The sequence below is a fragment of the Hydra viridissima genome, unplaced genomic scaffold (assembly GCF_058129835.1).
Source record: "Hydra viridissima isolate aposymbiotic clone 2 unplaced genomic scaffold, HvirCarnegie_v1 scaffold_4, whole genome shotgun sequence".
Lineage (NCBI taxonomy): Eukaryota > Metazoa > Cnidaria > Hydrozoa > Anthoathecata > Hydridae > Hydra > Hydra viridissima.
Window position 1 is genome coordinate 619,768 of NW_028324303.1, and position 27,732 is coordinate 647,499.

The 27,732-nt window shown below is 29.6% G+C and overlaps 1 non-coding gene and 2 pseudogenes across 2 annotated transcripts; 2 read left to right on the forward strand and 1 right to left on the reverse strand.

Annotated features, from left to right (window-relative positions):
• Positions 1 to 13,587: 13,587 nt before the first annotated feature.
• On the forward strand, positions 13,588 to 26,026 carry LOC145191615 (uncharacterized; annotated as a pseudogene). The gene is made up of 12 exons (XR_016451591.1): positions 13,588 to 13,629; positions 15,806 to 15,881; positions 16,758 to 20,896; positions 22,391 to 22,520; positions 22,749 to 22,839; positions 23,021 to 23,072; positions 23,193 to 23,251; positions 23,758 to 23,814; positions 23,904 to 23,963; positions 24,058 to 24,129; positions 24,207 to 24,294; positions 24,380 to 26,026. The product of XR_016451591.1 is annotated as an uncharacterized LOC145191615 (transcript).
• Positions 13,816 to 13,987, forward strand: LOC149889299 (U1 spliceosomal RNA). Its single transcript, XR_016452269.1, has one exon. It is a non-coding gene; the product is annotated as a U1 spliceosomal RNA (small nuclear RNA).
• On the reverse strand, positions 14,734 to 14,850 carry LOC149889300 (5S ribosomal RNA; annotated as a pseudogene).
• Positions 26,027 to 27,732: the final 1,706 nt, after the last annotated feature.

The following is a 27,732-nucleotide window of genomic DNA, read 5'->3' on the forward strand; positions in this document are numbered from 1 at the left end:
CGATAAACAAAAATCAATTGGATAATTTTTACGCTCCTACTCATCGCTATTTTATCAAACATACGATTGATAAAAGAAAATACCTCGTTCGCAGAGAAGATTTATACCCTATTACATTAAACGATGAAGACCGTTATTTTGACAACTATGAAGATTATAAAAAGAATTATCTTAATCACATAGAACTTTAAAATGTCTACTTATACTACGTTTCGCACTTATCGAGGAGGTAACAACGAAAGAAAATACATGAAAGAATATCGAGGATCCGGTTTAAAAAAAAAACAAAAGAAAATTCGAAAAATCGTTCATCGCGCTATCAATAACGAAATGAAAAAATACAAAAAAAGAAAACAACGCGGTGGAGTGCCAGTTGCTTTACCGTTGCTTGGCGGAGCCTTGTTAGGGCGATATATTTATAAAAAAATCAAATCCAAAATGTAAAAAAAATTATATTTTTATATTAAATGAAATACATTGTTTTAATTATATCGTTTTTTTTCTAAAAAAAAAATCAATCAATTTCCATTGGTTCTTCTTGATTTTCTTCTTGATTTATCTTTTTCGATATATTTTTCTGTTCAATTTTCATCGGTTCATCAATTTCCATCGGTTCGTCGATTTCCATCGGTTCGTCGATTTCCATAGGTTGCTCTTCACTTTTCTTTTTTTCTAAACTCGTCACAAAAAAAACTCGTAAATTATTGTATTGTATTTTTTAATTTAAATAAATCCTCCATACAAAATTTATACAAATAATAACTAAAAGTCATTATTTCTACAGATGGACAATGCACAATTTCACCATCGTCAATATGTCCACCGCAATGTCCGTATTTATAAGGCGATGCGATCTGTTCTATTTTAGGAACACCTAACAATTCAATATTGTATGATAATATTTGGTTTCGTTCGCAAAATCGTTTTTCGCATATACCGCCTTTGTATAATACAACATCGTTCTTCCCAATATATTGCAACAAATAGTTATCTACGTCTTTACAAGACACCACTTTGGCACATGAAGACGTTAAGAGAGCGGTTTTTGGATAAAAGGGCAGTCTATGAATGTATTTACAACAAAACTCGAACGCGTTTCGATATTTCCTTCCCATGTAATCGTAATCTATACACGGCACGGCGTGAACATTTAACATAAAACCAAAAGGATCGAACATTCTTGTTAAAGAAACTTCTCTTATACAAGAATGTGTTTTGGTAATTTGTATCGTCTCCATATCCATTATCCACCATCTTCTTCGAACTTCTACTTAAAATAAAAAAAAAATGTGTTACTTTCGTTTTGTCAAAACCCACTTAACGATTCTTTTTCCGACTCGATTTAATTTGTTATTCATCGCATTGTTAGTATATCTCGAGTTTGTTCTTCGTTTGCAAAATTTCAATTTTTTACATTCAATTTTTCTTTTTCTAAAATTTTTTTTACTCCATTTTTTTTTTTGTTTTTTTACCGGCAAAGAATTATTAAGCGGCACTGAAGAAACTATTTTAAAATCAACATCATCATCATCATCTTCATCAATAATTCGCCTCGGTTTATACTTTATAAAAGCCATTTTTTAATATTTTTTTTTCATATTATTTCTTCCATTATATATACTATTTTAAAAAAGGTTGAATATGAATTAATATAGTGTCAAAATAAAAAAAATAAACGCTTACCTTTATTCATTTGTTCTGTTGTATTGTCATTAATGGTGCGCATCATTTTTATATGTAAATATATTATTTATACTAGAAAAAAAGATAAAATAGAATATATAACAATAAGAATATGGTGACAAACAAAGCGTTGCACGATTATTTTACTTCGGAACCGTTATTTAACGATTATTATTTGGGTGTATATTCGTTGGATGAAATACAAAATGCGTTTGATTATTCGTATTTGAGTAAAAATTTTAACAGAAAAGGATGCTTTATTATATATAACAGCGATCCATCATATGAAAAAGGAGAACATTGGCGAATGCTAATGAGAATAGATAAAGATCATCTGTTTTGTTTTGATAGCTTCGGTAAACAAAGTTTCGATCGACAAATTCCTCTGTCTTTTTTAACTTGCAACGTACTTTTTGAAAATGCAAGTTTGATAAATACAAACTCCTACATCGATAGTTTATCTGTTAATTACAACGAAATCGACACGACTTTGCAAGATTCTAAAAAAGATTTAAAATCTAACACGCAATTTTATTATTTTTCACAATTTATCAAATGCTATTCGTTGGAAAACAACATACAAAATCTTACCATTTTGTACAATCGATTGATTTATCAGAAATACAATACTGTTTTATGCGGTGGTTGGTGTGCTTATTTTGCTTCGCTTTTCTTTCAACATTTTGAAAAAATCAAACAAAATATTGACCTGTCTTATTTCAAACAAATATTGGCTTCACACTTTCAAGAACACACCGTTTTTGATCAACGTTTAATTTTTCAATTTAAAAACTTTATTAGAAATGTTTTTTTAAAATATTGCGACGTAATAGCTAAACGTGCTTTTTTACACGATATAGAAGATAAAGAAGAAGAAATGTACTTACACGATTCACCGTCATCGTCTTTTGAATTCAACCCTATTCGTGTTTTTCAAAACGAAGTTAATATTTTACAACACAACGAAAACAAAGCTTTACTTAAACAATTCGATTGGTTAAGAACAGAACAAAACATTCAAAACTCGACGTTTTTACATGAAAACGAACTAAACAAATTACCGTACTATTGGTTAAACGATTCGATCAACACTTTAAAAGAAAACGAAAAAATGATTTCGTTACAAAAAAGATTAACAGATATAGCAAGAGAAAATAACGCTTCAGAAGAAGATAAACAATTATTAACATTGTTATAAATATTTACATTATTTTTTTATTGTCTTCATGAGTCTGTTTTCTTTTTTTAATACAAATACATTTTTTTTCAGTTTAGCCAAAGTGATTTTATATTGTTCGTTTTTATCGATAAGATTTTCATTTTCGCATAACAAATCTGTCACTTCTCTATTCAGCAAATACCTTTCGTATTTCAACGACTTTACTTTCTTCTTCAAACGTTTTATTTTCTTGATCATTTCATCTCCACTTAATAACGTATTCATTTTTTTATCTAAAAAAAACGTTACAAAAAAAATTATATATCATCAAATTCAAATTGTCGCCAATCAAAATCCTTTCTCCATTGATGTTCCTCTTGACAATATTCACTATTACATATATTTATTTTACAACATTCACATTTATATACAATATTGTCTTTTTTTAACCACACTTCTTCGCATAATTCGCATTGCAAAATATCTTTTATCGTTTCCATAATCATTTTACGATATCGCTCTACAATTTTAACTTTATCTTTTATAATCGACTTGGAACATAAACAAACATTATTATTTTGCATCTAAAAAAATTAAATAAATGTTTTTTTACATTTTTTTATATTCAATATCAATATCACAAAAACAAAATATATTAATACATTTACAATATTTTGTCATTACATTTTCATTTTGTTTTGTTTTAATATGCTTTACTACTTTACTCTCTTTAGTTTCTTGATTAACATTCGTTTCTTGAGTAGCATTTGATTTTTTCATTTCGTCTTTAAATACGTCGTCATTTTCATCATCATCGTTAATTTTTCGTTTTCGCATATTTTCATTAAATATTTCCATTTTGGTTTCATTTATTGTTGTTTCCATGTTGTTAACCATTTATCGAATGTTATCAACTAAACTTTATCATCGTCTTATATAGGTTTTGTTTGTTATTTCACCTGTTTTTTTATTATTTGTTCCTAATCAATATCATCGCTTTAATATTGCACGTGTTATATTTGTGTCTAATCAATATCATTTATTATTACCCTTAACAACATCGATTATTTTTTCACCTGTTTATTACGTCACTTTTCTTTTGCACGCATTTAATTTGTTCCTAATCAATATTAATGATTGTTACTATTAACAAAAATCGATTGTTTTTTCACCTGTTTTTCTTTTGCACACTTTTTATTTGTTCCTAATCAATATTATTCATTGTTGTCATTAGTAACATTCTATTTATTGATTCACCTGTTACATTGTTACTAAAATATAAATTAAACGATTTTTTCATTTTAATCTATATCTAACGTGAATCTAACGAAACAAGTATCAAAAATGACTCTTGTATGTTATACTTCGTTTTTGGAAAAATTTATGTCTGATTTAAACGAATCACATCTATTAAATAATAACATTACTATTAAACTAACATCGGATATGAAGGTAGAAAAGATTGAAAAAGCATTTTCGCTTACTATTAAAGCTGATACAATTTTAAACTGGGTACATATTAAGATTACTAAATTAGAAGATAAACTGATTCGTTTACGAAGTTTAATCGACAGTGGTTTGAAAGATGAAGAAGAAGAATTGAAAAGATATACAGACAAACAACGAGGTTATTTCGATTTTGAACATCAGTTACGAAATGGCATGTTTTCAATTGATCAACGAACAATATTTCATTTTAACCTAACTTCACACTCGATGAAATATGCTGCTATTTTTAAACAAACGAGAAAAAGAAAATGCAACGAATAATACCATTTTGTAACATATATTCTTTTTTTTAATTAAAATTACATTTTTATTTATTATTTTCAATTATTGTTTTCACACCCTGACCAACACCAGCGCTTATCGCTCCACTTGCTGCTGCTTTTGCCGTTCCAATTGCAATCGTTCCTGCTTTAGCCGCTAAAGCTGCTTTCGTAGCAATAGCTGCTGCCGCTGCTGCTTTACTCGCAACGGCCGCTTTAGCTGCAATGGCCGCTATAATCGGTGCGATAAGAAAAGGTAAACCACCTCTTTGTATGTTTCTTCTTCTTCGTTTTTTATATCTTTTTTGTTTTGATATTTGTTTTCTTCGTATATATTTATCTCGCGAATTGTTAATCATCGTTTTATATTAATTGACTTCTTCGTGCTACTGCCCAATCTAATGCTTTTTTTCCATATGTTGAAGATAAAAACTGATCACCAGCAATCTTTCCCAATCGAATAAGTTTTTGAATTTTTTCACCTCTCCCTCGTTGTTTTCTGTTTTTATTTCTGCGTACTCGTCGTCGTCGCCGATACATTATTATAGTTGATTTTTTATATTTTTTTTCGTTTTATATAATAAATTAGTCAAAAAATATCGTCTTTTAACTGGCTTTTAACGAGTTAGGTGAATATGTTATTTCTTCGTGTAAACCCGTTCCATTTTGAATATATTCCGTTGGTACATATACGCCAATTGTCACTTGTCCAGTAAAATTTTCATGAAATTTTAACGTAATTTGAAAAGCACTACTTCCTGTCATAATTTGAGGAGGGGCGTTTTGAACAGAATTATAATCACTCGTCATATCAAACACTAATGGTTGATCGTAATTGTATTCTAGATTAAAATATTCACGCATGCTTGGAATAAAAGTATCGTTTTGATCATGATAAGCAGATACTAAATTATCAATATTTGATGTTGAAGAAAGTCCGCCATTGTGCCAACTTGCGTACATACGATACACTTGACAGCGAGTTAAAAAATCTCTCATATCAAATTGAATCACATCACCCGGATTACTATCATAACTTCGTCTGCAATTTGAAAACGTTACTTGTGATATAACTCCTGTAGATATATCACGCAATGTCATACAATTTTTATTTTGATGTTCCAACTGATCTTTTCGATAACAAGAAATAATAATAGTATTTCCCAACCAATTGGAAACTTTATTATTTCCCATGTCAATAGTAAACTCATTTCTATTATTAACAACATTATCAATGGTTTCCAAATGCTGCATACGAAATAATGTATAAGGTTTATCTGGAGTAGACATCATCAAAGCCGTTTTTTCAACAACCAACGTAGGATTTATTTTGTGATTTAGCATATACAAACACGGATCTTCCATTTTTAAACCAATATTAGTTAAACTTGCAACTTGCGCATCAGTAATAGGAAAAATATGTTCCATCAATTTTTCATATTTATTTTCAAAATATATTTCCAATGCAAATTTCTTTCTTCCAATATATTCCTCTATTTCAAATATTTCATTCAATAGCTTTAAAGGTATAAGAAAATACATTCCGTTACCACACGCTTTCTTATTATATCTATCACACAAAATTGTTTGATAAACAGGAGCTTCACCAGTAAGTGCGCGAATATTAGCATTTGTACCTTTACTTTCTGTCACTGTTGGATGTTTAGCAAAAAATTCTTTAACATCTTTATCACCATAACTAACACAACCCATTTGATGATCTAAATTCGTTTCACGATACTTTTTTTTGTAATTTTTCTTATAAGTTAACGCTTTCATACGAGACAAAAATTCCGACGGAACAAAATTATTGCTGCAATGTTCTTGATTTTTCGCTAAATTTGTAAACAATTTAATTCCTTTTATCCAATAAAATATGAAATCTTCTCGCACGCAAAACTTTTTCATAAACGCGTCATCAGCATGACCATCTGCCATATTAAAATATGTATTATCGTTTACATTTTTTAATATTCGCATTTTAAAAGCGAGACATATTTCACTTAATTTTATATGATCAACAGCTTCCCATTCGAAACGAAGTTTTATATCACGAGTTGTATTATTATTAGGATATATTATTTGCGTAGTAGACTTTATTATTTCTTCTTGAACTCCTGTTGTATTAAAACCAGTCCATTTTTCACTCAATCTTTCTTGCCATTCTTTAGATAATTTTCCCGAAAGAGCTTGTTTTAATAAATCTCCTTCTTCTTTTGTATTAATTAAACTCTCTTCAAGAGTAGCAGGATTATCGTTAGGACTATATCGATCTTCCAAATTTCTTTTACGTAACTTACTTTCTGTAGACATTTTTTATAAATAAACAATACAACATTATCAAACTCTTTATATATATTTTTAATTAAGAATATACATCAATTAGAATCGCTTTCAGAATCGCTTTTAAACACGTCTTTTTTTTGCTTTTTAACGTCTTTCAATACTTTCTTATAACCTTTTTGTAACCATTCTTTTTTTCGATTTTTATCAGGTCTTTTACAAACAACGGTTCTTAAAGCACCCTTCGACACATACCCTCAACATTTACAGCTTCAACATTTTCTAAACATACGTTACACAATATACTTTTTCGAGATCTCTTTTTATCTTTTCGCACTTCGTCTTCGCTTTCATTGTTCTCATCTTCACTTACGTCATCATTATTTCGTTTTTCGTTTCGCGTCTTTGTTTTTCTTTTACGCTGTTTAATTTCTTCATTTGTAAAACTCTCTTTCTCTTTCTCTTTTTTTAACGATTCGAGTTTATCGTTCATTTCTTTTATCCTTTCATTCATTTCTTTTTTATTTTCTTCTTTAATTTGTTGTAAATAACCATTTATTTGTCTCATTTTTTGATTATTTATCTCATTATATATATGTCGAATCTCATCATGAGATTTTTTCGATTTTGCAATAAATCTATTAGCATACGCCTTAATATGGCTCATTTTTTATTAATAACTTCAACTTCAACAATAAATAGCGGTTTAAATTTATCATCTTCAAAAATTAACGGTTCTTTATTCGAATTTAATAACGTGCATTTTATTTTTTGAAGCGATGTTATTCGATTTAAAATAAACGTTCTCGTTACACCGTCAAGTTGAGGTTTTCTATTGTTGTTCGTAACATGAATATAACCCTCCCTTTCATAATATTCATTCATATCAAAAGAACAAACGATATTTTCAACAAGCTTGTTATTTAAAAAAACCATTTGAGATAATGCATTTTCAAACTGAACATGTACCATTTTATCATCTTCGTGAGGGAAATTCAAAACGTTATTCGGCATAAAAAATATTTGCTTAACGAAGCATTTCACTCTATTTTCGCCATATCTTTGCAAACATTCGCTTATAGATTCCATCTCCACTCCCAACAAAAAAGGATTAACTTCACTACTTTCATTATTGTCATTTCCTTTCCATTTCTTATGTAAAATAAAAACATCTTTCACACCACTGGTATCCATTGCAATACAAATATTGGATCGATAACATAATTATATACTAATTTTTCATTTTTTGAATTCAATAATGTACAACTAAATGATGAAAAATCAACCGTATCTTTTACTTGAAAATAACGCATTTGCCCTTCTAAAAGAGGTTGATAATTGTTTAACAATGAAATGTTTGTTCTTTTATCACCTTTAACTAAATATTGATTTAAATCAAACGACGCCACTACATGTTCAACCTTTATATTGTTTAAATAAACATCACATTTCTCCGCCATATTAAACGTAACATGCACCCAACGATCATCTTCAGAAGGAAAATTAAGAGCTTCTGTTGGAAAAAAATAAATGTAAGTTAATGCGCAACGATAATATTTTTTATTTATATTTCTTTGTTGAATTTCATTAACTACTGAATCCGATAATCTTAATGAAAAAGGGTTACTCTCGTTTTGCAGACTATTATCATCACGATGAATAATCATAGTTTCAAACACATTTGTCAATTTTTTATTTTTAATTCTTTCATCTCTAGGCTGATACACTATTAAATGAACTCCTCTAATAGGATAGCTTTCTTTCCAATTATCAATAATAGTACCATCATATCTTCTTTGAACAAGCGATTGTTGATATATATCAGTGGAATAAAATGTAAGTTGTTGAATAGCATCATCCGTTAATATATTCTTTTGTCCTTGACACCAACGATAATAATTCGTTTTATTTTTAGTAGGAATTTCTTTTCTCCACAAACCTAAACATACCAAAGGCAATTTTACTGAAGAAGAATAACTTTCTTTTTTTTGTTCACAATATAACCACACTTCCAAATTGTTCTTTTTATCATTCATGTATGGTTTAAATTTAACTGATTTAAAATCACCATTTAATAATGAAACATAGTCATCATTATACGTTAATGAATATTTAAAATTTCCCACTGGATTTTTAAGAAACTTAATTACGTTATACACAACACTTTTATTAATAGCTTCTAATGAAATATCATCATATAACGGAGGACACCATTTCAAATTATCTTTCTCACTCCATTGCGGAGTCCAAAGATCTTTACACATTACTTTCAAATATATATTATTCTTATAATCTTCAAAGCTTAATCCATTTAACACCATATTCGTTTTTCCATCCATTAATCCTCGTTTAAAATAATCCAATATTTGTGGCGAACGTATAGGAAATATACTCTGTTCTGTTGTTTGAAACCATGGAATAGTTAAATGTGATACAATAGTATCCTTATTCGCCGACACTTCTAAATACGAATAATCCGCTTTGTTCTCAATTCTATTGTTCTTCAATCTTATACACGACATTCCAAATAAAAAATCTTGAATACGAGGAGGAATGCAAGGCATATATTTCCAATGCGACTTATCTGCATACAACAAATGCTGCCACTCTTGTAATAATGTCTCAATTTCTACTTGCTTATCTTTAATTCGATCATTATCTTCACCGTATAAATATTCATACATTGTTTCAATCAACAAACATTCGTTAGGGATTCCACTACTATGTCCTTCTTGAATAATATTGTTTCCAAACCAATACCTCATATCAGTTAAATGTTTATTTTTATTAAACTTATAATAATATTTTACACCAGTCGGATATATAGATCATTGAATGTACTCTTCAAAAAATCTTGCAAACGGTGTTGGTACAAATATAGGATACGAATATCCAGTTTTAGGATCTTCACCAAACACATGACCAATATTAGAAACACGAACAGTAATTTTAATTTCATTTACATCACCGCTTTTTTTATATTTATCGGAATCTCGAGGTTCGATTTTTATCGAAAACAAATATGTAAATTTCCTTCGATCAGGATCAATCATATCTAAAACGTTACCGTCTTTTGGATTATTATCATGTTCCACAAAAAACAAAAATGGTAAATTATGATATTCTGACGGATCTCTTAAAACATATTTTCCATTCTCAAACTTTTCATATCCTTGTCGAGCAAAATTATGAAGATTATCATACATACTTAATTTATCGTCATATTGAAAACTAATATATTGATGAAACGGAAATACTTTATAAACAGCAGCCTGAGAATGAGTAGGAATAAAACTAAAGTCCATCACGCTTTTTACAACTTCAGGTGTCGTAGTAGGTAAAGGACTTGGAAGAGGAAAATAATATTGATTATGAATAAATGTCTGCTTCACATCGTATTTATCACTTTCCGGTTCGCTCACTATTCTCACATCTTTTCCCTTCGGCATTACATCATACCAAAAGAAATTTTGTGGTCTTAACCCTCGCATTTTAAAATTAATTTCCCCTCGATTTTTATCCGTCACCATCTCACAAAAATTTCTTTCTCTTGAAATGTAACTTTCATTTTTCAAAGGACTAGCGGATATTCCACTACAAAACGAACCATTCCAAAATTTAAACGGTAAATAAGAATTTGGAATCAACGGAAAATTCATGTTCCACCAATTTTTATCAATATCACTTCGTAAATCATTCCACTTAAGCCACTTTGTACCATCATTCATAAATGTTCTTTTCATAAATACATTATCGTCATCATTCCTTTTCAAATATTCATCATTTACTAACTGTACAATACTGTGATATATATTAGATTTTTTCCGCACGTCTTCTCGAAAATCAATAACTTTTACATCCCAACCATGTACGATACACACCTTTTCTGTCATCCAATCTAATATTACCGGTTCTTCATCCAATCCAATCCGAGAATAAAATTCATAAATATTATTATTATAATACTCTTTTACCTTTTGAATCCACGGATCATTTGTTTTATCTTCTTCTTTTTCCATTAAAGATAAATTAGTAGGAATTAACATAGATTGTAAATGAATTATAGAATCTCTCTTCAACATATTTCGAGTTACAGTTTTTCTAAAATCAACAAAAGGTAAAGTAAATTCATTCGTCACATTAAAAAGATTTTTTGTTGATGATGAATCGCCACGAATTTCTGAATAATAATAATGTGTAGCTTCATATAACGAATCATCTAACACTTCTTCCCACAACATTTTCAAAGAAATATTAATATTATATTAATCAATTGAATATATAATATATATTAATCTATTTATATTCTCACCTATATTTATATATTATTCTTTCTTTAACAGATACTATTACAAATGTTATATAAAAGCATTATTTTCATCATTTTTAAACGGTGTTTTTTCATTATTTTACTAACACGTCCGCATATATATTATCCCTACTTACCCCCGGTTTTTCTTTTTGTTTACTTTTCTCTGCAATCTGATTGGTCGGTTGGTTTTTTTGTTTACTTTTCTCTGCAATCTGATTGGTCGATTTGGGACCCCCCGCAACGTTTTGTTTACTTAAGGGCCGTCGTTTGTTTACTTAAGGGCCGTTTTCTCTATATATACCGGTGCGAACGTTAATCAGTCATTTGGGCGAAAGCCCCAAAGGAGATCGGACAGCGAAGCTCTACTCAAATTTTTTCCAAAATGGCGTCGAAGGAAGGTAACTTTGTTGTTCATTTTATTTTTTCTTTATTTGTAAAAATGCGCGGTTTAGTGTCTTTGGGGACTGGAAACTAGTAATTTCTCAAGGAATTTCCCTAGTAAAAGTGTGCATTTTTTAGTAGATTTTAACGGTGTTTTTTTCATTATTTTACACGGTGTTTTTTCATTATTTTACACGGTGTTTTTTACATTATTTTACACGGTATTTATTACGTTTTTAAACGGTGTTTTTTTATTATATATTTTATACATATATTTGTTAAATGCATATTTTATTCATTTTTTTCATTTTTCTATAATGGAAGCTGTTTCTGATGTATTTTTATTTTTCAGCTATTCTCTATTCATACATTTGTATACAGAGGATGAAAACGTGCAGTTGAGGCGGTCCCTGCATTCTGATTGGTTCAAATTCATGAACGTGACGACATGATGACGTCATCGATGCTGTGATTGGAACGTCGTGATCACGTGATGAATTTGAACCAATCAGAATGCAGGGACCGCCTCAAGTGCACGATTTCATACTCTGTATACACATCATCAGATGTCAAACCGACTTGGAACTGCTAATAATAAATATATGGATGAATATGATCCTAAAGAACTGTCAAAGTTTATCCAATATTTAGATGCTAACAATTTGTACGGATGGGCAATGAGTAGACCTCTTCCTGTTAAAGGTTTTGAATGGATGACTGAGGGAGAGATTTTAAATTGGAAAAATATCCCTTGCATTCTTGAAGTTGACTTGGACTATCCTGATCATCTTCACGACGAACACAATGATTACCCTTTGGCTCCTGAAAGAATGCTCATTGGAAAAGTTGAAAAGCTACTTCCCAATTTAAACAATGAAAAGAAATACGTTGTGCATCATGAAAGCTTGAAATTGTATGAGCGAATGGGTTTAGTCATTACAAAAATTCATCGAGGTATTAAATTTGAGGAAAAAGATTGAATGAAAAAGTACATTGACCTCAACACTGATTTAAGATCTAAATCTAAAAACGACTTTGAAAAGGACTTTTTTAAACTTATGAACAACTCCGTCTTTAGAAAAACAATGGAGAATATTGAAAACCATAGGGATGTTAAACTTGTAACTGATGAAAAAGAAGTCTTAAAATTAGCCAATAAGACTCAATTCGAAAGCCGAACCATTTTTGATGAAAACTTGATCGCAGTTCATTTAAAAAAGACAAAAATCTTTTACAACAAGCCTGTTTTCTTGGGAATGCGTATCCTCGACATCAGCAAGACTTTGATGTTTAAATTCCATTATGACTACATCAAACTTAAATACGGTGATAAGTCGAAATTGTTAATGACTGACACTGACTCTCTCATTTACGAAATTGAAACTGAAGATTTTTATGAAGACATTGCTGATGACGTAGAAAGCAAATTTGACATGAGCGAATTTGACAAAGAACACCCTGCCATTAAAAATGTTGGATTCAAAGTGGGTGCTAACAAAAAGATTATTGGAATGTTCTAGGATGAGACTGCTGGTAAGCAAATTAAAGAGTTTGTTGGGCTTCGACCTAAGCTCTACTCCGACAATATTCCTGAAGAAAAAGAAGAAGAAGAAAAAGGAGAACATAAAAAATGCAAAGGGGTTAAAAAGAGCGTTGTTGACAAGAATATTGAACATGCGCATTATAAAAGTGCATGTCATTTTTACTGGTCGGTTAAACGAATTCATGTTGGAATACGAAAACAAATAGGAATGAATAAGTAATTGAGTTGAACACTGAAAATTTGAGACAAAATGTACTGTCCAACTGCAATACTGACAATACCTTAGTTTAGCAAGTAATTGAAGCCCAGCTGACTGATTAATTGAAGGCCAGTAATTGAAGAGCCCAGCTGACTGATTTTTCAATTGTACGGCAACAAAAAGGCATGGGGACAAACCACTCGCCACAAGCATTTGAATATTGACTAAAGCTCGACCTTTCTCAGCGCCTCGATAGGCACGGAAAAAACACACACTTCTACTAAGTCACTGTGTATTAAGGTACATGTCAATTCTTTAACTGTCGAGTTTCGTTAGTTTCGGGGCTTCGGGAAGGGCAACCACAAATGTACAAAAGCGAAACATCGTCTTCGGACGCATCAAGCATTTATGCACGAGCACGAGATCAGCCAATCGACCAACTCGTACTTACTTACAGTGAGAAAACGTTAGATTGCGGGAAAAAGCATACTTACCTGACGGTGAAGCAAACCTGATCAACATGGGGCTTCTTCCAGGGTGAGGCTTTTGCATTGCACTTCGCCTGGGCTGACTCTGGGTTGACTGCGATTACCGCTTACGTCGGTAACTCGACCGTACACTTTCTGGCTGTGGGGGCCTGCGTTGGCGCTCGCCCCTTTCTCTTACGATTCAATCAAAAGCATAGCTTCTCGAGCCTAAACATTAGGCTCCTAAATTAGACGCAATGAGCGCTCCCTTTTTTCTTTTTTTAACTGCAGGTGCTGCTGCCCAGTTCCGGCTTCTGCAACTTTTGCCAATTTTCTTTCTCCGTTAAGTGTTACGTTCCAAGAGCATTAATGGAGCTAACTTCTTACGGAGATTAAGTTTCCTTTGTGTTTATAGAATACCAATGGATGGGTGCCAATAAGGTCACGTGCGTGCACACTTTCTATTCATGTTACGCTGGATCCGCGCAAAAGTGAGGAATTTGGTACATCCACGTGACCTATGACGCATTTTTACCAAACTCTCTTACTTTATTCTCCCTTAGGTTATAGTTTATGTTCAATAAAAATGGCTGCCGAGAATGGTTTTGTTTTACACTTTTTCTTCGGAACTTCTGATTTGCTTTGAATGTGCATGCACTTCATTGGAGAGGTATGTCTTTATGCTGTCTACTAGTGTAGTACTATCTTGTTTTGGCATCCTTGTGGACCCAACCCTAACGTTTGTTCTTTTTTGGGAAGCACCTTAGCAACCCCAAATCATTGAACTTAAAATGTTGGTCAACTAGCATGCGTGTTCGTTTTTACCCAACAGCAACAGTCTCAAACACGGATTTGCAGAAACAAAAGGCATACACACACACACACACTCACACACGCACTTCAAGCTATTATTTTGTTTTGGCTAGGGCAAAACAAAAGCCTACGGCACCAGGAGTTCCCAGGCGGTCACCCATCCAGGTACTACCCTGGCCCGACGGTGCTTAACTTCCGTGATCGGACGAGAACGGGTGTTTTCATCGTGGTTTATATAAATTTGTTGTGGAGGAATTTTCATTATATATATATTTATTATTTTTCCTTATTTATATTTTCTTTCTATATTCGCTGGATCCTCTAAATGTCTGTGATTATTGATTTTCTTATTTGCGGATGTGTGTATAATAATTTATTTATATTTTTTTTAATATGTTACATAAAGCTGTTTTTTTTTATTTCAGATAGATCGTTATTACGGTTGTTTTATTGATTTTGTTCATCGTTTTGTGTTTATGTTTTCTTTTTCTTTTTATATATATTTTTTTCATTCTTTAACAAATATGCCTAGCTTTTTTAATCTTAATTAGTCTTTATTTTTTTTTTAAGGGTTATTAATATTTTCTACGGTTTCATTATCTTTTTTGGCTCACTTTCCTTCTATTTTTTGTTTTACTCATTTCCATTTTGGTCCCTGTCATCAGCATTCTTGTATATTAAATATTCTTGTGTTTTTTTATTTTTTATTTTTGTGTAGTTAAATAGGTTACCTCTGTTAGTTGTTTTTTTTTGTGTTTTTGGTAACACTATTATTACTATAATCTTTTCTTTTAAACTGATTAGGATTTTGCTACTATTTATCAGTCTTCTCCCTATATTTATATTTATAAATATATATATATATATATATATATATATATATATATATATTATATATATATATATATATATATATATATATATATATATATATATATATATATGTATATATATATTTATATATATATTTATGTATATTTATATATATATATATATTTATATTAGTTGGTATTCAATTTCTGTTATTTTTCCATCATAAGTATGCAATCTAGATAATTAAAGTTTTACTGTTTGTCTTATTAAGTAGCATCTTTCCATATATTAATCTAAAATTTTTATTCTCCCTTTATGATGTTTTAAGTTCCATAATATCATGAAAAAGTTTTAATTGATTTGGTTTAATATTTTAATTTTAGCTGAGTCCATTTTTAAGTAATGATGAAGAGAACTTCCACTAAATGGTAATTGGTTGGTCAAAGGCTAGTTAGTTAGGTATGTTGACTTACCAAATGTGTTTCTTTCACAATTCTCTTATTTTGCTTTTAACATTTTTGATTTTTATGTATTTATATTGTTTTTAATTTAAATACGCTATAGCAAGTAACCATGTTAATTAAAGTGTTGAATAAGAAAGACCTTTAACTCTATTGTTTTTAATTTTTTTTGAACAATCACTTTAGAATGACCTTTTTTTGTTCAACTTAAGCAGAATTTTATTTTACTGTTAAGAAGTTTAGATTTTTAAGTATATTTTTAGTACTTTTCAACCATTTAGCAATTTTTATGTTGTCTATATTTAGATCATCTGAAAAACTGAGTTTTTTTAAATTCTGTGTTACCCATATGAAAATATAGGTCTTATAAAATATTGGTCTCATTACTTGTTCAACTAATTTTGTAATAAATTTCAACTAATTTAAATAAAACCATGAGTGACGCCATTTCTGATTTGCTGATTTCTACATTATATCTGCATTAGGTAAATAGGCCAAATTTGCAATTTTAGACTTCCAGGTGCAGCTGTTTAGAAATATCAGTTGGCACCCCTCATTACCTTGAACCTTAAAAACAGACAACTTCAAAGCCTCCAAACTTTTTTCTGATATTTTTTTATGTGAATAGTTTTTCTAAAACTGTTTTCTGGATTTTTTTGTCTCAAAAGTTTTTCTTTTATTAACTTTTATCATGTTAGAAAAAAATCTCAAAATTGGAAAATTTCTGAAAAAAATGGTAAAAAATGACAAAATGAATTCAACAGCTTCTTACAGTTTTCTTATTAGCTGTTATTGTCTGCAAAAAATAGGTGAAATATAAGCTTTTTTTTTTTTTTTTTTTTTACAGATATTATGGGTTCATTTTATTTTACAGGCAGTCTTCATGAAATCACTTGGATACAGCAAAGTAACAATGCTGTAAAGGCATGTTTATAGTACCAGATGAAAAGCTTTGTCCACAATTCAAATATAGATTAGCATCAGGTGAAGAATCAGAAGTGGACAAGATGAAGATTGAAGATGATAAAGAGAAAGAAATTATGCTAGAGTCAACAAGATAATTGCTCAACAGTACTTTGTGTGAACTTGAAAAGTCTCCTATAAAAGTTTATTCAGTGAAATCCTCTAACGAAACTTCATTTGGGAAGAGAAATTTAAACTAAATTGAAGAAGCAGTTACTAGGAAACTTGCAACTGTTCTGAATATCACTGAATCTGATCTTATATTAAGATCAGATTCAGTGATAATCAGAACAGTTGCAAGTTTCCTAGATAAGATTGAAGTTCCAAAGGAGATTTCAACCAAAGTTGATGATCTAGACTACCTTGTTAACTGCATGAAATGATAACCCTTTAAAAACTTCTACCCTTTAAAAACCCTTTAAAAATTTCTTAAAAAACCCTTTCAAAATTTCTAACAGATGACAGCAACTTCAAATTTTGACATTAACCTTAAAATCTTTGTCTGTCAGAAAAGAAGCAAATGAGTTTTCAGTTTCCAAAAGCAAAATTCAGAAGGGAATTTTTTTACATGAGCAAAAAGGCATCATGACATACCCTGATGTGATTAAATGTGACAGGCTCTCTGACAGGTTGTTGCTGTATATTTTTTTGTCAATATTTTTACCAAAGTCATTGAACCCTATTTTGACACTTTTTGGGGATGATGTTTTATGAGAATTATTCTATTTGAGGATTTCAGCACCATTTCCCTCATTGCCTTTTTTTTATTTTAGTGTAGAATGAAATACAAAGTTGCAATGAGATCATTGGTCATTGTAGAAGGGCAATCTTGGGAAGAACAAAACAGGATATTGTTATGGAATTTTGCAGTTTTGCAGTTCTGCTTGTAATGGAATAATGAGGCAAGGAAATTGTTTTTTTAACATATCAAAACACTATCCAACTGACATAAGTGCATTTCTCTAACTGTAATTGTATCAGATTTCACTTTCAATTTTTGGGTTAGAAAAAGGTTACATTAAAATTTTTTTGCAAGGATAGCCAGAATCACCTATAACATGAACATATTTATGAGCTTCTAAAACTTGTTTAATAGCTGAGTTTGTAAAAACTTGTGAGTTGTGAACAGTTCTAGGTCAAGTTTGCTTCTTGTATTTTGTTCAAGTCAGACTTCAGATTTGAAGTCTGACTCCTTTTCTGACTTGATAATTTTGTTATTGTTGTAAACAAAATATATCTCCCTTTCAAAAAATACAAAGGCAGTTTTAGAAAAAGTTGATTGTAAGCGAAGAAAATGTATTCAGAAGTAGAAGTGAGACAATCATAATGGATGAGTGGCTTTAAAATTCTAGTATTCCAATTAGTTTGCAAGCAAAACAGTATAGTTCAAAGGAATACTGTCAGTCTTATCATCAAAATTTGGGGTGAAGATAATAGATTGGAAAGAAGTTTGAGAAATCTAGAGAGTGGTCTACTAAGTTTAAAACTTGTCAAGTTGGAAAAATGTAAATCCAGAGTTCTCTGTTTTGGATATTCAAAAAAAAAATTATTGCTCCCAAGTTGATAATCCAAGAAGTCAAAAAGAGGTAAGACTACAAGTCATACAGGAAGCAGAAATTCTCTGGAAGTTCCCAATCGCAGTTCAGGTAAGGCCAAAAATGCTGTCAAAAACTGTTACAGAAAAAGCTGCAAGGAATCCAAAAGTGCATTACAATGAATGATGAAACCTACTGAAACTCACCTGTTTGATGCCAGCAATTTTATGCAATCCCAAAAGGAACAAAGCCTCATTTTTTGCTAAAAGCAATTTAAACCAAAAAATTTATCAAGAAAACTGTAAATTGGCAACTCATCTGTTCATGTGGTTTCAAAACTCAGCCATTTTTTCATCTCCAAAGTTTATGTTAAAGAATATTTAATAAAGCGACTTATGCCTATGATCCAAAAGCATGATCATCCACCCATTCTCTGGCCTGATGATGGATCTTGCCATTACCAAGAAGGGTAATTGAATTAACAAAAGTGTAATCGTATTAACAAAATGGTGTCAATATTTTTCCAAATAACATGAATTTAGCACACATGCCACCACTTTGTCCAATTGAAAAATTTCAGGCAAGTATGAAATATGAGCTGTGTAAGAAGGGCTTAATACAGTAAACATCAATAACACTGCTGAATTTGGGGTGTGGCATCACAAAATTTTATTAAAATTGTTTTCCAAAAGTTAATGTGAGGTGTCCACACTAAATTGAGAAAATATCCTGATCAGCTCAGCTATCAAAATAAGCATGGCAAACTGTAAATTTATAACATCATAACTTATGGTTAGTCATTTGAAGTGTTTACTAAAAAAAAGTTAGAAACATTTAAAGTGAAAGTGTTGTCAAAAGATTGACAAAAATAAAAAACGTTTTAATTAAAACATGTTATAATTTTTTTACATATGCACTGGTTCTACTTTCAAAAAAGTTGGCTATTTATGGGCAAATAGTAAAAAATAAATAAGGGCTACCAAAGCTTTTTCTAAATACCCTATAATTCATGTTGTTTAGTTTTTATGAAAAAGCTACAAACTTTTATCATACAAAAAAAGATGTGTTACAACAATCTATTAAATTTCCACCTTTAAAGTAAATATTAAACAGAATTGTTAAGACCTATTGGGGAAAGTCATAAAATTTCCTTGATTTCATATAACTAGAGATTAAAGAATTTTCAGATAATGGTATTTCTCAGCGTCTATCTTAATAGACTCAGTGTGCAAAGGTGGTATTTCTGTAGTTTTCAAGTTCATTTTTTGTGACAGTGGTTCATAGCTGTCAATTTAACTTGAATTCAATTTTAAGGTAGGAGTACAAAAATCTAAAAGTCATGTTATGCTACTAAACAGATTGGTATGATAGGAGAATGTTATATAAAATATATTCTGTGTATTACTTAAAAAAATTTACCTATGAGTTTGTCATTTAATATAAAAGCTATACTGAGATGACATTTTAGATTTGTTTCTACATGCGTGTTAATATTTGTAGATCTATTAACAAATTAACTTGAATGAAAGATTTCTATATCAGATTATCCAGTCAATCAATCTCAATGATAAAGTGCTCCTAATTTTTAACTTTTGATAATATTGAATGAAATAAACCTAATCCCAAAGTTTGACTTACTTTCTGTGTTTCTTGAGATAATAAATGAGTTGCACACAGCATCAAAGTCCACCATTTTCAAGTTGTAAAAGGTATTACTAAATTTGATCTTTTTTTCAGAATTCTGCAAAAAAGTAACAGAAATTAAAATTATTACTTTATTAATCAGCAAAATCATAATCAGCAAAAAAAGTTTGAAAAAAGTTGAAAATAAGTGAAAAAATTTGTTCCTGCATTGCTTCAGGTAACTTTACAGCAGTAATGAAAAAAAAAGATCTCTTTTAGAAATAAATGCTTTGATTCTCCTTCTAATTATTAGAAACCTTTGTGTATGTTTAAGTATTTTGTATTGAGTATTTATTTGTGTATTTTTTGAGATCATCAAGTAAGGCTAAAAAGGAATTGGTACTAAATTAAATACCAAACTCAAAGCTTTAGGATTTCAAAGGATTTAAAAAAGTGAAAATTTTAGAAGGCATTTTCAGAATAAGTTGAATTTCTCAATCAGAAGTTTAGAAAACCAAAAAATTCTCTCTTTGTGCTGAGGAAACTATCAATTCCAAAACAATTATTTTTACCTCAATAGTTTTTTTAGACACCAAAAATATTTATTATGTAAATCTTTTTCTTTCCTTGAATTTAGATAAAGATGAAAAATTTAGCGAGATTATGGTTGAACAAGCATCATCTGACTGGATGAATTTTGCTAATGTCATTTATTTGAATGAGTTTTACAATATAGTAAATTTTATGTCAGTTGTTGATAAATTTCAATTGAACTTGGAAATATTTCTTTGTAGGATTACTAAAATAAATTGATTGAACTATGAGGAAGTGATTGCAAACTGTCTTTATGCTCTAAAAATATTTGATATTTTGTTGGGTGTAGCATTAAATGGTAAGAAATTGAATTTTATTTCTGTGTAAATAGAGTAACTTCTTATCTGTACAATATTTTACTTCTAAAAAATTATTTCACAGAATTTCTATAGTTTCTAGCAAAATGTTTTTAATTACAATTAAACTTTTAGTTCCAGAATAATAAATTGTACACTTTTTTCTTTTAAAACTTTTTTTGTAAATATTATTTAACAGAGATATTTAGGATACTTTGGTTGTATTTTGTGTATTTATTTATAAAAAGAGATGCTCATAGAAATAGCACATCCCACAAAAAAGATTCTTTTAATTACATTTAGTAAACAGTGTTTCTATGTATTTGATTTTAATGGCATTTCTTATGACAACTTACAAGTTGGAACTTGCATTATTATTTGGATGTACATATAACAAAAACCTTTGTTGTTAAATATTGTTGTATAAAAGTGCTCAATGAAATATCACATGCTAAAGGAAAATCTCTTTATTAAAAATTAGGATTTTTCAATAAAATTCTGAAGTGGGAATCAGAAGAACAAGGCATTGTAAATATTATTTGTAATGAACATTTATTTTTCTTGTAACTGAACATGGGGCAAAACAAGCATTGCTCTGTGGAAAAGAAAAAAATGATTTTAAACATATTAACAAATGAAGTTAATATTTCTAGAGCTTTGCATCAACTAAGGTGTTCTAGAAAGTTGGTTCAAAACTGTCATAAACATTAAAAATGCAATACAGTGATGATAAAATTTGACAGCCACCACTAAGAAAAACTTCAACCAATATGGATGACCAAATTATTATGATGCCTTAAAAAGATCCTTTTTTAATTTCTCATGAGATGAAAACCAAAATTGAAAAACAGTATCACATAGTTATGTCAGCCCCAAACATTCATGATTGTTTATGAAAGCCAGCCTTTGAGGCTATATAAGCAAATTTAATTACTTCCAGTATGATGGGAAAGTATACATTTGGCATCCTATGAAGCAAGAAAACAACCCATTATGTACTCTGAAGATGGTGAAGTACAGTGGGGATAGTATTAAGGTTTGGGGAGCTATTTCCTGGCATACTATTGGTCAAAATTGATGGAAATTTGGATCAATACAAATACAAAGATATATTGCAAAATTTAATAAAACAAAAAATGTATGCTAATGATAACCTACCTGTTACTTGGATTTTAATGCACAACAAAGACCCAAAGTATGCTGCAAGATCTGTTAAATCTTGAGGAAAGTAATTATAATAAATTATAATTATAATAATAAATAAAAAATTAATGTTTTAGAATGCCCACCCAAAGTCTTGATCTAAATCCAATCAAGAACTTATGATATTTGGGTGGCTTAATGAAATATATAAACCTCAAATTTAAGGTTTACTTATTTCATTAAGTTTTGGGGGATGTTGGAATACCAGTGCTGTCAAATGAAGTCAAAAGCTTGTTACTTAAACAACTGAAAATGATGTAAAATGATAAAAATATGATTATTTTTAAATTTAGAAAAAACAGTTCCACTTCAAATGGAGTTGCAATATGGACACGTGAAGAAGCTGGTGAATGTTGGATTTTACCAACAACTGCCTAAATTACTAAAAAGCACTTTCCTGTTGACAAATATCTCCTGGTCTACGTAAGTAAGCTTGGTGGGTCATATGAGGCCTGCAGGCAACAGGTTTAGTACTGCTGGTTTAAGTGTATGACAATTTTTGTCTAAAATGCTTTGATTTTCCAATAACTTGAATAAAATTCTGAACAGTGTAGAAATCAAAGTAGTACTTTTATTGATGACTTCAAAACAGGAAGCTTAGATTTATCTACCTTCTATTTAAAATAATTGTATTACCATCTTTTTTTTTAGTATGATTCTTTCTATATCCAGTTGAAACTGATCATTGTTAACTCAATTGCATCTCTTATAAATCCAATCCTTGAAGGGCAGCAGTAAAAAGGTATTTTAAAAATAGTTTTTACATCTAGAATCAGTGCAACTTAACATGACTCTTAGGTTTGAAATTTTAAACTTTTTTTGAAAAATAAGCAAAACTTTTATGTAGGACATTATTTAAAAGCAATACTACTTTTTTTAAGGTATCATTTGAACACAATTCTTTTTTTAATGGTCACTTGTAGGTCATGCAATTATGTCAAAGATTGGTTTGTTGTTAAAGCTCACACAAGTTTGGTATCGCTGTTCTTATGAGTAGATTTGAACTTTTATCATTACTATTATTTTGTTACACTTCTTATACCATAATTCTGTATGGTATATTTACTTTAATATAATATTATTACTTTGATATAGGCTGGGATGAGTATTCATTTATAGGTCATTACACTTCAGCTGTACAACGTCAAAACACAGTAACCAACATTTTTATCGAAATTTACTTTTTTATATACTCTTTGATACCAACTTATGCAGAATTTTTATGTAATATCCTCTTTGGAAACAGGCAATTATATCAGGAGTTACCACACAGTAACTACAACATTTTATTCTGATAAATAAAAAAAACAATAACAAAACCCAGTATCTACACGAAGTTGTAGATGATGTGTTTTGAATTTGTTATGATTGTAATCTGCCGAAAATATATTTCAAGCGTAGTGAAATTCAAACTCAAAACACAGTAACTAACTACTAGCAACGACTTTTTTTTAATTCTTAAATTTTTACATTAAAATTTAATGTAAAAATTTAAGATTTAAGTTTTAAGACTTAATTTAAGTTATTTAATAACTAATCGAAAAAAGAATTATGGACTGGGATCACAATTATGCATTACCAAGACACATAAGTAAGTTCTCTTAAGTAATTACTTATTATTATATTATGTTTTTACATTAACATGTAATTCTATTTTTAGTCGACAACGTTGAAGATGATTTAGATCCTGATTTTATTCCTATTACTGTTAATGAAGGTACTAAATGTTTTATACACAGTATTTAGTTAGTTGCATAACATATTAACACATGTTATATTTTATATAGTGTTTATTATATTTTTTAGTTGAAGAAGTTGTAAACGTTTTTAATGACAGCGATTTTGTTCCAATTACTGAAAATCAAGGTACTGAATAATTTATATACACTATAAATTTATTTATTAATATAAGATATTTACATGTCACATCATTTTGTATACTAATATTTATATTTTCTAGTTGAAGAAGTTGAAGAGGATTTGGATGAAAATGACTTTGATACTGATTATATTCCAATTACTGAGCATTATGGTACTAAATAATTTATATACACAACAATGCATTTGTTAATACATCATATTTAAATGTCACATAAAGTTGTATACCAGTATTTGTATTTTTTAGTTGAAGAAGTTGAAGAGGATTTGAATGGCAGTAACTTTGATCCTGATTTAACCCCAATTACTGAACATCAAGGTACTAAATAATTTATATATACCTACAACAATGCAGTTGTTACTACATCATATTTACATGTATACAAATATTTAACATATTCCAGATAATCAACTTATTGAAACTGCAAGGAAAAAGAAGAAGTTTAGTCAGGCAGATAAGAAAGCAGTATTAGAAGAAAAAAAGGAATTAAAAAATGTCAATGCCAAGACAAAACATCCAAACCGTTTTCTTACATGCCCTGTAGAGTGTAGAAATAATTGTAGAGACAATCTATCCACTGATCATCAAAAGTTTTTATGGAAAACTTATTGGTCTCTAACAACATATGTCCAGAGGAGACAATTTTTAGCAAAATGTGTAACAATTACATCTGTAAAATGTCGAACAACAGTGGAGGGTTTTGTTGATAGTTTTAAAAAGTCACAATCCAGGATTTACAAACTTCCAGACTCCAAAAAAAAAGAAGTACAGGTATGTAAAACCACTCTTCTAAACGTTCTTGGCTATACAAATGATTCTGTTTTAACAGAACTAGTTAAAAGGATGAACAGTAATTTTTTAATGTCATCTGTTACTGAAAATAGAGGACAGCAAAATATTAAAAAATGTTTACCCAAAGATATTGTAGCTGATCATATACGGCTGTACAAACCATCTGTAAGTCATTATCGGCGACTTAATGCACCAAATATAATGTACTTGCCTTTTGGACTAACAGTAAAAGCCATGTATGATGATTTTTGCTCTCAACATAAAAACTATTGCTCTCAAGAGTTTTATAGACAAATCATAAAGGATTTAAATATATCTTTAAGAAATCCCACAATTGATAAATGTGAAGATTGCTCTACCTATCAAAATATAATTGAAAATTCTACTGATGAGAATGAAATTAGAGATAATATTACACTTTTAGAAAACCATAAAGCCAAGGCTGTAGCAGCAACGTCGAAATACAAGGAAGATTCTAAACTGAGTATCGAGTCAACTTGTATCTACTCAATGGACTTACAAAAAGCTATTTATAATTCCTAATATGCCAGATACTAAATCTAATTTTTTCACCAGTAGACTAGTGGTATTTAATGAAACATTTGCTCAATTAAAACCAAATGCCTTATGCCACTGTGTACTTTGGCATGAAGCCATTGCTGGGCGTAAAGCTGAAAATGTTACAGACTCAATATTGACTTTAATTAGTAACCAAAGAGATGTACAAGATTTTATTTTCTGGGCTGATAATTGCACTGGCCAGAACAAAAATTGGACCTTATACACGGCATTGGTATGTAACTTAAATTCAACAAATTCCTTATTTCAAAATACAATATCAGTAACAATGAAATACCTAACTAAGGGTCATACCCATATGACTGCTGATGGGGTCCATGGAAATATTGAAAAAAAAAAATTAAAAAAATTAGGCATATATATGACTTTGAAGACCTTAAGAATTGTATTTCCCAAAGCCGAAAAAATTTAAATATTTTAGAATTGAAAAATTTTTATGAGTGGCAAAATAAAAAAAGGACTACCAATGTAAAAACAGATACATTGTGTGGATTTAAAATGAACAGAGTTGTTATGGCCAAATTTTCAAGAGGATCAACTTGTATGGAATACTGGACAGATTTTAATGGAGAGCCAAAGACTTTGGACTTCTTACAAAAAGAATTTTTAAAAAACATTAAAACATATGCCCCTAAAAAAATTACTCAACATAGAGGAATTAACCTCAATAAAAAACAAAGGAATCGTTGACAAACTTGTTCCAGTAATGCCAGAAGACAGGAAATATTTTTGGATAAATCTTCCAGTGTCTGTCACTTCAGAAGATTTGGTTGATGAGATGGGCATTGGTAATGCTTTCATAACTTCTGATTATGAATAAGACTTGATAAAGACTGAATATGGCTTAATAAAGACTGAATAAGTACTTTACAATTATTTTATTATGTTTTACTATTATTTATTTTGTTTATACTTGTTGTTATTATTATATGAAACTGTAAAAATTGTTCTACCTGAAGACTAGGTATTTTCAAATTATATATTTTATGCAATAAAGAAAGTGATACATATTTGTTTTCATTTTTGAATTTTATTTTAAGTGGTTTTTTCTAGCTTTCACATAATTTTGTTAAATCTTTCATTTATCTGTTATTCTTTAGTTTGAAACCAGTAAATTATGCAATTTAGTATGATAATTGTTAGGTTGAGATTAAAGAAAATTAACAAAATACAGTTTGTGGTAAGTAAAAGTAAATGATTCATAATACCAACAAAATGTGGTGCTTTAAAAGACTAGATTCAACCACTACCATGTGGACGTTACTTACTAATTGAGCATTTAAATAGATATTCAATATTAGTTTAAGTAAATTAGTGCGAAATAAGCATTTGTTAATTGGTTATTGTTTTGAACTTTCATACAAGTTTGTGTAAATACTCCACTCATAAAACAATTTTAACATTTGTTAGTTCATTGGAGTTAGGGGAGTATTTAGACTTTATTCTAGGAGGAATAGGGCAACTCGATTTTTCACTATGCCACGTCTTTTTGCCGAATGATAAATAGGATTAAGGATTTTTCAAAATATTGAATACAAAATATAGATCTAGGAGGAGTCGGTTGACCCATCACCCATCTTAAATACCCCCCCCCCCCCCCAAATGGCATTAATTTTTATTTAACAAATATAATTTACACATACCGTGTTTTAAATTAAATGTAATAGGATTTTCAAATTTTTCTATAAATTTCAAAACACAGTATCTACAATTACAGCTTAATGAAAGCTAAAAATACCATTTTGTCGATTTAAATTGAATTCTATGCATTTTCTTGATAACCGTATGAAGTTTCAAGTGATGAAAGTTATGAAGTTAAGTTGGCGGCCCGACGTACTTTACAAAAGTCATTTTTATATCAAATTATGAAAAATACAGATACTGTGTTTTGACGTTGTACAGCTGACTTCTCATTACAGTTCTCAGACCATATTTGAAGCATTACACTCCTCAGACCATATTTGAAAGCTACTTTTTCTGTTTTTGAGAAAAATGGAATTTTCTGTTTGAAGAAATCTGTAGTCCTGAATGTTAAACATTTTTTAACACCTCAATTTAAAAATCACCTGATAACTGCAATTTTTTGTTTGCATGTTGTCAGAAGTTTTAGATAAGCACCAGTATATGAAAAAAATGATGTAAATGTGAAAATTTGTGATGTTAGGCGTCTGTAGTTTTTCCCATGTGATCTTCAATTATGGTCTAATGGAGAGTAATACTGATGACCTAATAGCATAATGTCATTAAGTTAATTCTGTATGTTAAAATTATTACATCTAAATATTTTTATTTTAATATAATCTGACTAAAGAGTTAAAATTCTTTCAAGACTACTGATCTCATTTAGTCTATTCTTTTGTGAATACTTTTTTTTTTAAAAAAAAA